General features: G+C 44.7%; 5 non-coding genes across 5 annotated transcripts; all 5 read left to right on the forward strand.

Annotated features, from left to right (window-relative positions):
* Positions 1–9,645: 9,645 nt before the first annotated feature.
* Positions 9,646–9,718, forward strand: trnak-uuu (transfer RNA lysine (anticodon UUU)). The gene has a single exon. It is a non-coding gene; the product is annotated as a tRNA-Lys (tRNA).
* A 120-nt stretch (positions 9,719–9,838) lies between these two features.
* On the forward strand, positions 9,839–9,921 carry trnas-aga (transfer RNA serine (anticodon AGA)). The gene has a single exon. It is a non-coding gene; the product is annotated as a tRNA-Ser (tRNA).
* A 4,806-nt stretch (positions 9,922–14,727) lies between these two features.
* Positions 14,728–14,800, forward strand: trnak-uuu (transfer RNA lysine (anticodon UUU)). Its single transcript has one exon. It is a non-coding gene; the product is annotated as a tRNA-Lys (tRNA).
* A 120-nt stretch (positions 14,801–14,920) lies between these two features.
* trnas-aga (transfer RNA serine (anticodon AGA)) lies at positions 14,921–15,002 on the forward strand. The gene has a single exon. It is a non-coding gene; the product is annotated as a tRNA-Ser (tRNA).
* A 279-nt stretch (positions 15,003–15,281) lies between these two features.
* Positions 15,282–15,363, forward strand: trnas-uga (transfer RNA serine (anticodon UGA)). Its single transcript has one exon. It is a non-coding gene; the product is annotated as a tRNA-Ser (tRNA).
* Positions 15,364–15,618: the final 255 nt, after the last annotated feature.

Raw genomic sequence — 15,618 nt, forward strand, 5'->3', positions numbered from 1 at the left:
TCGGTAGAGCATCAGACTTTTCTTTCAGACAAGACTGAAAACGAAACGCTCCTATTTATTTCGGAAGAATCTTGCTTCAGAGAGAATATGGTGTGTGCATATTTTCTAATCGCTAGGTGTCAGTAGCACGGATAGCTCAGTCGGTAGAGCATCAGACTTTTAATCTGAGGGTCCAGCGTTCAAGTCCCTGTTCGGGCGAACAAGCCTCTTTTTGTGGAGCGGTACGTTTTGTTGTTGAGTTCTTGCTGATCTACACTGGCCTCGGGCAGCGACGCTGCAAGGCACCAAGCCAAACGACATGCCCCTTTCAGCCAGCTTGTAGTCGTGGCCGTAACCTCCACTAAATTCAAAAAAACTAAAGTCCTAACAAGTCCAAACAAAGTCCTAACAAGTCCAAACAAAGTCCTAACAACTCCTAACAGTGTCCTAACTCCTAACAACAGCGGGGCAAAAGAGCCAATCATATGCTTCGAAACAGTTGCCGCTACAAGGGGGGCAAAAGAGCCAATCAGATGCGTCGAAACAGGGCCCCGTGCGCACAGTGTTCTCATTGGTTGACTGATGGAGACGATGTCACAGTTCATTCTGAGGTAACTTTATTTACCGGCGGTGAATATCTCTCGACACTAAAAGTAAGTAGAACTTACTAAAATTATGTAAATCACTGAAATGAAATCGTAAAAGTATGTGGTGTGTTTGTAAATACTTCTGCTGTGACAAACCTTGGATGTTTTTCGTGAAGTTTGATAAGACGGTCACAAACCTTAAGAGATAACGCTGATCGCAATGTTAATTATTTTCTTTACTGAACTTTTTAAGTGTCTTTTGCGTGTCTTTCTTGTGTCCATCAAATTAAACTAGAACAGAGATGCTCGATTTTGTGTCTGTGTCAAGTGTTAAATGTCGCTGCTAAGTTTGATAAGACGGTCAGAAACCTGATCGCTATGTTAATTATTATTTAATATGAAATTTATACTATTTTTAACAAAAGATAGAACTGACAGCCCGTTAAACTGTCAAATGGTGTAACCACAAAAAATGACCAATATCTAATATTTCACACCTCCTAGAGTTCATGCAATTGCATGAAATTAGTAGTTTATTTAGTAATATCCTATGAGAATATGTTTTATTATAAATGATATGGGTTTTTCGTTGTACTGAGCAAGACCATATGCTGTAAACATCTTGTTTTATGTCTATTCTTTGACCATTTGAGTACAAATGGTTTAAACACCCATTATTACAGTGTAGTAGAGTATTAAATTATTATTCATATTAACTTTTTTTGTAAAATATTAGTCTTTTAGACAAAATATTGGTTACACCAACTGACCATATAACATCTATTGCAATAGGACAAGAAATTGACACAGAAAATAGGCATCAAGGTAAACTGAATTGGATATTTTAATATATATTCATGTCATTCATCATACAATTTCAGATACCAATTGTTTTCAAAGAGAGTGCTATAAAGTGTGTGTGAGAGAGAATAAGAGTGAGTGAAAGAGTGGGTATGATCATTTCTTAACAAACATGAAGAAACAGGATTGGCTTGTGTTGTGATTTCAGTTCAGTTCTCATACAATTTCAGTTTGTAAAATAACAGCCATTTTTTTCAAAGAGAGAGTGAGTGAGTGAGTGAGTGAATGTGTGTGTGTGTGTGTGTGTGTGTGTGTGTGTGTGTGTGTGTGTGTGTGTGTGTGTGTGTGTGTGTGTGTGTGTGTGTGTGTGTGTGTGTGTGTGTGTGTGTGAGAGAGAGAGTGAGAGAGAGAGAGATTGTGAGTGAGAGAGTATCATTTTTTTCCATTTCTTTCATCACTAAACTGTTTTGATTACATTTTTAATAACCGACAACCATCCGTGTGAGTTCATGCCATCTGATGAGATCTGAACAAACTATTTCACATTAGCATAACAATATAAATGAAACAGTGTCTCAGAAACTTAAGACTTGAAATATTCCTGACCAAATTAGTTGAGACTGTGGAAAAAAACATACAACCTTATATTGTAGTTGCTTAATTTCCTATCTATCTGTCTGTCTGTCTGTGCATGTAGACCTACATGTTGCCTACAACAGCCTAATGACTGCCTCTTGTCCTATAGAGATGCCAAAGGAAGGAAAGCCAGATTCATTCTGGACCGGCGTCATGATGCTGTTTGCCCAGGGGAAATATAAATTTTCCACTGGCCAGAGACCTGGGAGCAGACGTTGGAAGGCAGTGTTAGAGAGGATAAAGAATTGTCCCCTGACCCCTGCATTTGGCCTAACGGTCAGAAAAAAAGACATTTTTGAGAAAAAGATCCCCTGCAAATGTGGCTACCATGATGTAAGTAATGTCATTGAATCCTTAAACATATGATATGAGACAAAGATGCTGACAAATGCTTCCTCTACAGCTGTTTCCCATGGCTGGTTCTTCGTTGTGCTTGATTCTCCAAATCACTGTTTTGATGCAGAGTTTTGTGTGATTTAGAGGATAAGAGGATATAGAGAGTAAATACAAAATATTGTTTCCCTCAGTCAGGACAGCAGACAGGGACCGCAGCAGGTCCACAGCAGACAAGCTACGCAGCAGGTCCACAGCAGACAGGGACCGCAGCAGGTCCACAGCAGACAAGGACCGCAGCAGGTCCACAGCAGACAGGGACCGCAGCAGGTCCACAACAGACAGGGACCGCAGCAGGTCCACAGCAGACAGGGAGCGGTGATAATACCATGACATGCTCCCTTTGTGCTCAGGAAGTGCTCTTTGACCAGTTTACTCAGCACCTGTCAGACTTCCATGTCCAGGAGCAGTGTGACCACTGCGGCACAAAGGCCAAGGGTGCTGTCAGGTTATCAGAGCACCTTGAGAAGTGTCATGTCTCAAAATCTCCCACAGACCTCCCAAACATTTCTCCTCTAACCCCTTCAGCCCGTCCCTCCACTACCCCAGCCCAAGAGATGACACCGACACCAATCGTCTCTCCCCGAGATGCTCCAGCTCCAGTCTGCCTCACAGCCCAAGAGACGACACCAACCATCTGTCTCCAAGTTGCTCCTGCTCCTAGCCCTTCCACACTATCTGAGATGGCACCAGCGACTCAGAGTGGCACACCACTTCTTCCTTCTCCTGCTTCTGCTCCTCCTCCAGCAGCACCAGGGCTCCCAGTCCCTCTGTGCTTTCCAGAGGTAAGGCGGGCCAGGTTTTTGCCAAAGCCTTTCCTCCGGGTCATCAAGCCAGGTGATCGGGAGTGGATTGCCCACATCCTCTATGACGCAAGTTGGCAGCTGAGACAGAATGTCAGGGAGAATTGGCACCACCCCCCAAGCCCAATCAGATCTGTGGCACCTCCAAACCCACATGATTACTTTCGACAGAGGATGTTCCTGGGCACCAATGCGTATGTGGGGCATCCCTCTGAAATGCACTCTGTGCAACCGAAAGATGCACCAATCTGGCATTTACACCAAGGTCAGAGAGGTCATTGATGTGGATAGCAAGTACTATTTAATAGGGGGAGATTACCCAAGGTGCAGCCAGTGCAAACAACCTGTCTGTCCTTGGAGTAGTGACATTTTAAAGCAACTTGACCCCTCTAAACCGCAAAAAATTCCCTGCTGTGTTGACTACACATTTGGCACTGGACAGAAAATGTGTGACACTTTTGCGTCCTAGAACAGCAGGGAATAGCTCCAGTTACCTGCAGCAGGCCTTTCAAGAGGCACACAGTGAGGAGTGGGCTAGGAGATCCTGTGACTATTTCACAGATTGTGAAATTCACAAGAGATCCTGCCTGAAGCAGTCCCAGGCTGTTTATCCCCCACCACCACCACCCTTCTCTCCCTTGCCCCTGGCCCAGTGGTTCGAGACAGTGCATGCCAACGATGTTGTCGGTCACCTTGATGAACTCAAAGGTGTCATCACTTCAACGTTTGGCAGAATTCTGAAGCTTGATTCCACTAAGGTAAATGTAAACCTATATAAGCTTGAGCTCATTTGTTCTTTTAGGGTTTGATAAGAATACATATGCTAATGATGTATATACTTTTGTTATAACAGGTTACCAAAAAACTTGCTGGGGGGATTGAGAACACGGCAACATGGATGTCCAATGTGGGGAACGAGTATGGTCAGGTCCTCAACTCGGTCCTCACAACCGGCGAGGGGGCTGGGCTGTATGACTTGTGATCGTTCAACGGTACAGGGATGCTGGTGAGCCACAGCCAGCTGCTATCTATGTGGATAGAGACTGTTGCAGTGACAGAGGTGGGTTTCCTGTAATTTGTGTTGATGTTTTTTTTGCCAAATTAAGGCAGTTGGTGACAATACAAACCAAAAAATGCTTTTACACAGGAGTGAGCCCAGTTCTCCATTGGTTTCGGCCATGGACGTCCACTGTGCGGTTGGATGTGTTCCACTTTATGAGGCGATTCACCAACGGTCTCACCACAGAACACCATCCACTGTACGGTACGTTGCTCCAAATTGTCGAGTTGCATTTTGGAATGGGATTACCAGGACATCTGTCATCTGAAAGAGGCGAAGCGGTCAGAGCTGAGGCAAAAGCATCAGGGCCACGAGCCAACAGATGCCCAGGTGTTGGCGAGCATCAGCTCTAAAGAGCTAGCCAAGCACTGCCGCAGGAAAACCCGTGGAGTGGAGGAGACTCGTGCCCTCATCAAAAGTCTTCTTGACTCCATGTGGCACCTTGTGGACGGCACTGGGCTGCACCTTATAAACCATGAACGCATGTCTCAAGTGTGGGAGGTACAGCAAAAGCACCTTGCCTGCATTCAGGATCCACCAGGAGTGCAGCTTTACACAAACATTGGGTCAGGGCTGGAGAAAGGAGAGAAGACACTGGATGTGCTAAGATGCAGCAGAGGGTCCTCCTCTCTGGAAAGCTTTCATAAGCACCAGTTTGCTTTCATTCCAGGCATGTTAAAACCTCACACACATATGGTATATTTTGCTATTGAATGTTGACATAATATTGTTTTAATTTGTTGTAATCAGTGATCCTGTTTTTTGTCTCATCCGGGTGGAGATGCAATGCATTGCACACTCAGATGTACATGCTTGAGGGTGTGTCAAGGTGGAATTTAAACCGGTCAGCACAAGCACTTTCTATGACTGAGACATCCAGGACAAAGCTGTATAACATTCGTTTGATGTCCAATGTGAATACACTCAGCAACAAAGTGTTGGGAAAACCTCTTCTTCCAGAGTTTATCCCCCCTGGGAAACCTAACGGTAAGAAAAGTCTGCTGTTGATGATGATCAGACCTATATTGTGACATGGTAGGCAAGTAAACAATAATTTTTCCCTTGGTGAATACTTATTGGAGGAGAGCGTATTGCTGTAGAATATCTTCTGGCACAGTCCAACAGAGGAGATCTTATGAGCCAGCAGATTGGTATTGGTGAGGTACATCCTGCCTGAGATCTTGGATGAAGTCCTCGAGGACGAATGTCCTGATGTGACCGTACCACAGGCTCATGACCTCACATTGCAGGTAATATTATATCAAGAGTATATCAGACATCAAAAAAATATTTTAAAACTAATAAACAGTTCATTTTTAATGTAGAAGAGACACAAAAAATGTAAAAGATTGTTTATTCTTTATTTATTCTTTATTCTGTGTATACTTTTATTAATCACCTCAGCAATTTGGAAGCGGTGGCCCTAGGCCCTAGGCCCTGGCCAGAACCCAGGTCCCCATTGGAGGAGAGTGATGCCTCTGCTGGGCCCATCTACTCCCCATTGGAGGAGAGTAATGCCTCTGCTGGGCCCATCTACTCCCCATTGGAGGAGAGTAATGCCTCATCTGGGCCCGTCCTCACCCGATTTGATGAGAGAGATGCCTCCGCAAGTCCCGTCCTCACCCCATTTGAGGAGAGTGTGCTCGTCACTCCAGCTACGGTAAAGTGGATAATGTTTCACCATCAGAAATGTGGGCTTCTTTATATTTGCTCTTGTACCAGATGTTTAAAATTTTATGGTGTTTATTGGTTCAATTCTTGTAACAGGACACTAGGTGTGATGCCAGAGGGATTCCTGGATGGGAGGCAGTTGATGCCTTGGCAGGTTACCTGGTTGGGCTTAACCGAACTATAACAAAACTCTCCAATGCTGAAGTGGCAGAGATTTTGAGGTTATACTCACATCTAAGTGTCTTTGACCAGACCCCCACCAGATACACCCTCAAGAGCAAAAAAAACAACGTTGCCAGGACCTTGGAGGGCTTCAAGAAAGCGCAGTGGCTCTGCTCCAGGCCAGCAAGCAGCTGAGAGGTATCCACATCTCATATAGCTATATTCTTTAGTATTTGTATCAATGTATTTATGTCAATATGTGAACATGCATATATAATGAGCACTATGTGATCTGGTCATCTATTTGCAGATTGTTCATGGTCCATGGTCAGGCTGCTCACAGACCAGACCAAAACAGAATTTCAGAGTGTGTTGCTCTCAAGCTGTACAAAGAGTACAAGGAAGCCAGAAATAGGCCAAAGGACAATAAAGGGAGGACATTTGCCATACCCCAGTCCATTGTCATGGCATACTCTCACATCAAGCAGCTAGTTGAGGACTGCAGAGAGATCATGGACAGGAGTGACCTGGTACTGGTAAACATTAACAACACCACTGTGTCCTCCTGGTGAGTTCATCTTTAATATCTTCATAAATTGATTGAATTGAATATTTGAACAAAATTTTTAACAATTAACACACTGAAAAATGTTCTGAAAAACTCTTGTGTGTGTTTTGTTTTCTGTCTCTGCAGGCTGCATGATCGCCAAAAGAGAACTGAACGGGGTTCTTTACTTCAGGGTGTGCAGCTTCCACAGCAGATTGCCGTGGCTAAAAAATCCCTCCTGGAGGTTCGTGACCTACCATCACAGCCAGTTCAGCATGGACACACTCTTTTGGAGTTCCAGGAGCCTGAGAACCGTGAGGGCGAGGCAAAAATCCGGCAGCGACACAGTTCCAGAACACCTGCTATTCCACAGACAGGTGGGGGAGACGCAGCTATTGCCAAACACGATGCTGCTTCCTCTCAAAACAGCTGTATGGAGGGCTGGTCCTCTGCCTACAAGCCATCCCCAACACACTACCAGAGCTGGTCTTCTTACCAGGCACCCCTGGCACACTCTCATGTTTGGTCCTCCACCCACCCACAACCCTCAGCATCCACCCAGGGCTGGTCTGCAACCCACCCACCAACCTCAGCATCCACCCAGGGCTGGTCTACAACCCACCCACACCCTCAGCATCCATCCAGGGCTGGCCTGCCACCCAACCACCACCCTCAGCATCCACCCAGGGCTGGTCCTCCAACCAGGGCTGGTCTGCAACCCACCCACCACCCTCAGCATCCACCCAGGGCTGGTCCTCCAACCAGGGCTGGTCTGCAACCCACCCACCACCCTCAGCATCCACCCAGGGCTGGTTCTCCAACCAGGGCTGGTCTGCAACCCACCCACCACCCTCAGCATCCACCCGGGGCTGGTCCTCCAACCAGGGCTGGTCTGCAACCCACCCACCACCCTCAGCATCCACCCAGGGCTGGTCTGCAACCCACCCACCAACCTCAGCATCCACCTAGGGCTGGTCTGCAACCCACCCACCACCCTCAGCATCCATCCAGGGCTGGCCTGCCACCCAACCACCACCCTCAGCATCCACCCAGGGCTGTTCATCCACCTCCTACTGTCCCGACCAACCTAGGTTCCCTCACCAAGCACTAGATCCCTTTAATCGCCAGCGTGAATGGCGATTACGCAAGGCAGCCCTTGAGAACCAGGAGCGACTGAGGAAAGGTGAGCCCCCAAAGATGAGAAAGGCAAAAGAGAGCTACCACTATGAGTGTAAGCTGTGTGGTCAACCTAAATCAAAGCAAACTGGACACTCACAGGTACGTGGCAAATGGTACTGCCCTGCATCTGGACAGACCCTTGAGGAGTGGAGAAGCTCTTTGTAAATGCACCTAATACATTCTTTTTTATAAATATTTTTAATAATATGTTTTATTTATTTTAAGAAAATGTTCACATTCACTGTTCAAACCATCTGCAAAGAAAAAACAAGCAAGAAAATAAAGTAGAAAAAAGTATGTTTGCTGTTGCAAATAGAAAAAAAAAATTAGTTGCTGTTGCAACTATTTTCAAAAAACAAAATACATAGGATAGTTGCTGATGCAACTATTTCAAAAAACAAACAAAAAAAACAACTCTTGTGGTGTAATAGTAACACGTCCATCCTTTGGGTGGGAGACTCCAGGTGCAAATCCTGGCAAGAGTGTGCAACTTGTTGGCCCAATCAGTATTTAATTAAAAAATAATTTATGACATAATTTAATATGCATTTTCTCCTTCTTTTCTCATTATTATTACAAGATGTAGCGGCGGTCATAATTATTATCATAACATTTTGTTAATAACAAAGCATTATTATTCATACCAATCCTATTTGTATCTGATTTTATATATATGATAGATTCATTGCAATCTCTAATAGTTTACGTTTATTGAGACATGTTCCAATAGCTGAAAAAAGCTGCCCATGAGGATGAGGAGCTAGTGTCAAAGGGGGAACCGCCACGGAAGAGGCTGACAAACGAAAAGTACCACTACACCTGCAAGGGGTTTGGACAGGACAAAATAAAAGGACTGGACACACCCAGCTGAAGGGGCAGTGGTACTGTCCAGCATCAGGACTGACCCTGGATGACTGGAGGAAGAGTGTATAATTGCTGTCACCATTACTTGTCTGTCTGTTACAATAAAGTTTAATCATTTTATTGGAGCCAATAACAGTCTTCACGTTTTTAAGTAATTTCCTCTTGAATACCAGGACAGTGAGTGTCATCCATTGAATGTAATTGTTAAAACTAAAGCCAGAATTACTTGCAGAATCATTTTACACTTATTCACAAAACCCAACACTCAATTTGGAATATGTTTTATTCACTTGTGCTGCACAGATGTAGTCTTTCAAATAATTGAGTTTACAAAAAAAGGGGGAGAGTTATTTACATTTATACACTGTTAATACTGTTATAGCTTTAAATGTAGCATGTGACATTTTGAGTTAATTATTTGAATATTGATTTGTTAACATCACAAAATATGTTTACTTACAAGAGCGTTTGCTTTAAATGCATTCATGTGCATAATTGTATAATCACAGGGTTACTACTGTAGGGATTTATATGGAAAAGAGTTCCTGTGTTAAAAATGACTACGTTACCCAAAATGCATTGCATATAGTACTTCCGGAATGCACTACGAGACTAGAGAACAAGCGAAGATGCAAGCGATATTGCCACGGCATAGGTTCGAATCCCGCAAGAGACATGAAATTAAAGTGATGATACTTTAATTAAAGTGATGAAGTGATGCTATTTGCAAACCTTGCAATAAGTGCAGAACTGTGTGTAAACAATGTTGAGAAGATAAGAAAGTAGATAAAAATTGATATATTGTACGTTTTGCTCCTTTTTTCTCCTCTTCTTTTTCTCCCTTTCCTCCCTCTTTTCTTCGAAGAATGAAACGCAATGCATTGGAGGACACTCTTTTTTCTGCGCCAATACGATTCATTTTGCTGTGCGTTCCCGCGTAGCACGCACGCTTCTTGAGTAAGAGCCCAGATAGCTCAGTCGGTAGAGCATCAGACTTTTAATCTGAGGGTCCAGGGTTAAAGTCCCTGTTCGGGCGAACGAGCCTCTTTTTGTGGAGTGGTACGTTTTGTTGTTGAGTTCTTACTGATCTACACTGGCCTCGGGCAGCGACGCTGCAAGGCACCAAGCCAAACGACATGCTCCCTTCAGCTAGCTTGCAGTCGTGGCCGAGTGGTTAAGGTGATGGACTAGAAATCCATTGGGGTCTCCCCGCGCAGGTTCGAATCCTGCCCGACTACGTTGACAGCTTGCGCCTGCTTTAGTTTGTAACCTTCTGAAGGCCTAGCTTAAACTTTATAAAAGGAAAAAAAAGTCACTGTTACAGGATTACCATTGAAAAGAGTTATGTTGGTAAGAAACAGTTTTGTCTGCAAGCTAAAGATGACAAGGCCCCTTTGTAGTCAGGGACACGTCGGGTAGACCGGTAGCTCGCCGTGATCGTATAGTGGTTAGTACTCTGCGTTGTGGCCGCAGCAACCCCGGTTCGCTTCAGAGAGAATATGGTGCATGTATATTTTCTAATCGCTAGGTGTCAGTACACTCGCTGGCTGTTACCTAGAGTGCCGCGGGCTTGCTATTTGCTACAAACAACTGCGCCTTTGACACAAGTTTACAATAACGATAAGAGCGCGGCAAGTCAACAGCATTGAAGCGTGTGAAGAGGCTTTCCAGACAAGTAGCAGTGAGTTTTTGTTCTTTTTCCTAGCATTATTTTCCTTTAATTACTATTATTATTTACTATAAGAAAAAGATGCTACAAGCATCAGTCAGTTTCGCACTATTTCACTATTAAACGTCGAAGGCAAGATTTTCTTCAGCATTATTGCTCAGAGATTGTCAACCTAGCTATTAAAGAATGGCTTCATTGACACTTCAGTTCAAAAAGCGGGCATTCCAGGATTCTCAGGATGCTTAGAACACATCAGTGTTATCTGGCAACGAATTCAATCAGCTAAAATGGAGAGGAGGGATCTCCACGTGACATTCCTGGATTTGGCTAATGCATATGGTTCAGTGCCGCATGAGCTTCTTTGGGCATCATTTGGTTTTTTCAGGGTACCGATGTCGATTACAAATTTAGTGAAAGCCTATTTTGGAGATTTTCAATTTAGTTTCTCAACTCCAGAATTCAGCACTACATGGCAATGCTTAGAGGTTGGAATAATGGCAGGATGCACCATTTCTCCACTGGCTTTTACCATGGCAATGGAAGTAATCATTAGGGCATCAAAATGGGTAGTAGGAGGAGAGTGATTGGCTTCTGGGATGCGACTACCACCAATCAGATCATACATGGATGACATGACAACCATGACTACAACGGTAGCCTGCACTAATCGGTTATTGGGGAAGTTAACAGATAATATTGAATGGGCACGAATGCAATTTAAGCCCTCTAAATCAAGGAGAATCTCAATAATTAAAGCAAGGTAGTAGATAAAACATTCTTCATTAATGGTGAGGCAATACCAACAGTTTCTCAGAAGCCAGTGAAGAGTCTAGGGAGATGGTACGATGGGGATCTAAAGGACACAGTTCGAGTGGGAGAAGTTAGACGACAAGCAGTGGAAGGGTTGAAGAGCATAAACAGCTGTGCTCTACCAGGCAAACTGAAACTCTGGTGCTTTCAGTTTGTTCTTGTAAGGGGTGTACAGTTAAAGACCCAGAACCAGATATGAAGAATGAAGACCCAGAGTCAGAATTCTAAAAAATTAAAGAAAATATTTACTGAAGATAGTTTGCAGTTTCATCAGCAGAAGTCAGCTTCAATACTCGCACAGGAGTTCGTAGGCCGCCCCGCTTACAGTTACAAAGATCACAGAAGTTATACGATTTCCAAGGTCTAAGCTACGTCATTGCTTACAGGATGAATGATTCTCATTGGCTATGAAATAGATAAACACAGTAATTTTCCACACATATACAGATAGACTGAAGGATATCTCCATCAATTATGGAGCTGAAGTTAGGCAGGTCATGACCTTCCAGGTCGCAGATTTGGGTTGCTGGGCGCCAGCATGTCCAGAACAACAACTCAGTCAATCTCCAATAATGCCAGTGGTTCCTTAACCTGTAACCAAGAAGACTAACACACACACCGACACACCGCTTTTCCAAGGTTGGATTTGGCCGGGCTCTCACTATAAACAGGAGAGTCCTCTCAAAACATCAAGATAATGCGTTCTTTCTCTCAAGGATAGCTAAACTTTAGTCTAACTGGAAAGAAAGGCTTTAACAAAGAAATGGCCCCTTAAACTATTGGCTTCAATGACCCCTACATGTTTTAACACATTGAAGACCTTTCTCAAACACAAAACAAGTCCCTATTTCATTTCTGGAAGCTGGGTTAAATAAGCAAGCACTGCATTCAGATATCAAATACAGACATTAAAGAATACATGAAAAGAACATTTCAGTAATCACACTGGTAACTTATATAAATAAAGTAAAATCTCCAGAGAAGTCATTCAACTCATTTGATATTTAGAAGGAAAAATATTGATTAATACCTTAATTATAATCAATCATTACATATACATTGAAGCAGCAGTGGATACCAATCCACCCCCTTCAGTCTACTGCCAAGGTTGCTGTGGCCACTGACTGTGTACGAGGTTTCTTTGACAACAGTGGATAAGCTGGAAGCGTTAATAAGTTCATACATCAGGAAATGGTTGGGAGTTCCACGCTGCCTCAGCAGAGTGGGACTTTATAGTAAAGGAGTATTGCAGCTGCCAGTCTCTGCTTTAACTGAGGAGTTTAAGTGTGCCAAGGTCAGACTGGAAATGACTTTAGCAGAGTCACGCGACAAATGTGTAAGGGAGGCAGCCCCTGTGGTAAAAACTGGTAGAAAGTGGTCAGCAAAGAAATCTGTAGTAGAGGCAAAGGCTGACCTTCCAATTGGGGATATCGTGGGACAGGTACAGCATGGAAGAGGGGGTTTTGGGCTCAGTTTAGCTCCTTCTAAATGGCACAAGGCAGGCCCAGCTCAAAGGAGGAAGCTGGTAGTCAACGAGGTGCGAAAGCAGGAGGAGAGGATGAGATGTATAAAGGCCATTTCCCAGGCCAAGCAGGGAGAGTGGATGAGATGGGAGAGTGTGGAACAACGCAAAATGGGCTGGCAAGACCTTTGGTCAATGGAAGAGAGTAGGATCAGTTTCCTTATTAGGTCAACATATGATGTTCTCCCATCACCGCAGAACCTAAACCTCTGGGTAGGAGATATCCCTCTTGTCCTTTGTGTTCATCACCTGCCACATTAAGGCACATTTTGACAGGATGTAAGGTGGCTCTTAGCCAGGGTCGGTTTACTTGGCGCCATGACCAAGTATTGCGATGTCTGGCTTTAGCATTGGAAGGCAACCGTAGTATGACCAATAAGTTGCCGCCTGTTCTAGCAAAACATTACACGCAGAAGACAATATTCCTCCGCCCAGGCGAGCAACCACCAAGAAAAGGTGCTAACACCAATTCTCGCCCAGGACAACTGGAAGCTGCTAGGGACTGGAAGATGCTGGCTGATCTTGATCAACGGCTTATTTTTCCACCTGAGATTGCCACCACTTACCTACGACCAGATATTGTTTTGTGGTCTGGATCAGCACGCATTGTTCAACTGATAGAGTTAACAGTGCCATGGGAGGATGCAGTAGATGAGGCATATGAGAGGAAGAAACTGCGGTATGCTCATCTGGCCACTGAGGCAGAACAGCGAGGATGAAGAGTCCAGGTTTATCCAATGGAAGTGGGTTGTCGAGGTTTTGTGGCACACTCTACAACCCGGTTCCTCAGAGACGTCGGATTCAGTGGCCAAGAGTTGCGTCGCACAGTAAAGAACTTATCTGAAGCAGCAGAAAGGAGCAGCAACTAGCTGTGGTTGAGACGGAAAGATTCTAGCTGGCTGTGTACAGGCCGCCATGCTACGGTTTCGTAGATTTCTTGAAAACTTGAAGAGTCTGTTGGTTTATTTGTATAGGTTGTATAGTATTTACAGTCATTACGTTCCTGCGTATATTTCACGAATGACGGGTGGTTGGGCAGATATTGTGTTTTGCGTTAGGTGGTATGCCATTCGGAACCGTTGCCACTGAAACTGCATATTAACGCACCAGTGGGGCTCGACAGCCTTAGTCAAACGGGTTGGCGCACATGGTTGGGTTGCGGAGAGATTGTGAGATTATGGTTAGGTCTCAGCAGCAACTGTTGGTTTATTTGTATAGGTTGTATAGTATTTACAGTCATTACGTTCCTGTGTATATTGCGTGAATGAGGGGTGGTTGGGCAGATATTGTGTTTTGTGGTAGGTGGTAGGCCATACGGAACCGTTGCCACTGAAACTGCATATTAACCCACCAGTGGAGCTCGACAGCCTTAGTCAAACGGGTCGGCGCGTATGGTTGGGTTGCGGAGAGATTGTGAGATTGTGGATAGGTCTCAGCAGCAAGAGGGAAGTAGAGGTCAGTAAGCTGGGCTGAGTTGAGTGGGGGACGGAGGGGGGTGACTCTGGGACACCAGAGTCACTGTCGAGCCCTCTTGAGGTGTCGTGGGCTAGTCGACGAAACACTGAGGATGGAAGGTGCCCACTTGAAGACCCAAGAGATGTTCCCTACTCCGCTCAATCCAGAGGGTTGTTATGGGGGGACCACACTGTGGTTGCAGCCGTTGTGTGTGCTGACGTGCAATACACTATTAACACCAGACAGAAGGAGATTCACGTCACCAGATGGAAAGAAGTGTAAATGGATGGAGAAGCATAGGTTACTGTAAAGCTACGTCTTAGTTGGTGATTATCTTGGCGAAAGCCGAGTACAAATCAGCATGAAGTTTTAACACCTACTCTCGTGTAATGGAAATCATTTATCATTAGTCTAATAGAATGCATCCCCACTAATTTGCAAATATATTTTGACATAGCAGACGTTTTGACGGCCATTCTGAATCTTCGAAGAAGGAAACTCAATGCATTGGAGGACACTCTTTTTTCTGCGCCAATACGATTCATTTTGCTGTGCGTTCCCACGCAGCACGCACGCTTCTCGAACAAGAGCCCGGATAGCTCAGTCGGTAGAGCATCAGACTTTTAATCTGAGGGTCCAGGGTTCAAGTCCCTGTTCGGGCGAACGAGCCTCTTTTTGTGGAGCGGTACGTTTTGTTGTTGAGTTCTTGCTGCTCTACACTGGCCTCGGGCAGCGACGCTGCAAGGCACCAAGCCAAACGACATGCCCCTTTCAGCCAACTTGTAGTCGTGGCCGAGTGGTTAAGGCGATGGACTAGAAATCCATTGGGGTCTCCCCGCGCAGGTTCGAATCCTGCCCACTACGTTGACAGCATGCACCTGCTTTAGTTTGTAACCTTCTGGAGGCCTAGCTTAAACTTTATAAAAGGAAAAAAAGTCACTGTTACAGGATTACCCTTGAAAAGAGTTATGTTGGTAAGAAACAGTTTTGTCTGCAAGCTAAAGATGACAAGGCCACTTTGTAGTCAGGAAAACGTCGGGTAGACCGGTAGCTCGCCGTGATCGTATAGTGGTTAGTACTCTGCGTTGTTTCCGCAGCAACCCCGGTTCGAATCACGGGTCACATGCCCCTTTCAGCCAGCTTGAAGTCGTGGACGAGTGGTTAAGGTGATGGACTTGAAATCCATTGGGGTCTCCCCACGCAGGTTCGAATTCTGCCGACTACGTTGACAGCATACGCCTGCTTTAGTTTGTAACCTTCTGGAGGCCTAGCTTAAACTTTATAAAAGGAAAAAAAGTCACTGTTACAGGATTACCCTTGAAAAGAGTTATGTTTGGTAAGAAACAGTTTAGTCTGCAAGCTAAAGATGACAAGGCCCCTTGGTAGTCAGGGACATGTCGGGTAGACCGGTAGCTCGCAGTTATCATATAGTTGTTAGTACTCTGCAATATGGCCGCAGCGAATCCGGTTCATGGCAAGT

The sequence above is a fragment of the Siphateles boraxobius genome, unplaced genomic scaffold, assembly GCF_051911475.1.
Source record: "Siphateles boraxobius isolate OS27281-9 unplaced genomic scaffold, OSU_SipBor_1 42, whole genome shotgun sequence".
NCBI classification, from domain to species: Eukaryota; Metazoa; Chordata; class Actinopteri; order Cypriniformes; family Leuciscidae; genus Siphateles; species Siphateles boraxobius.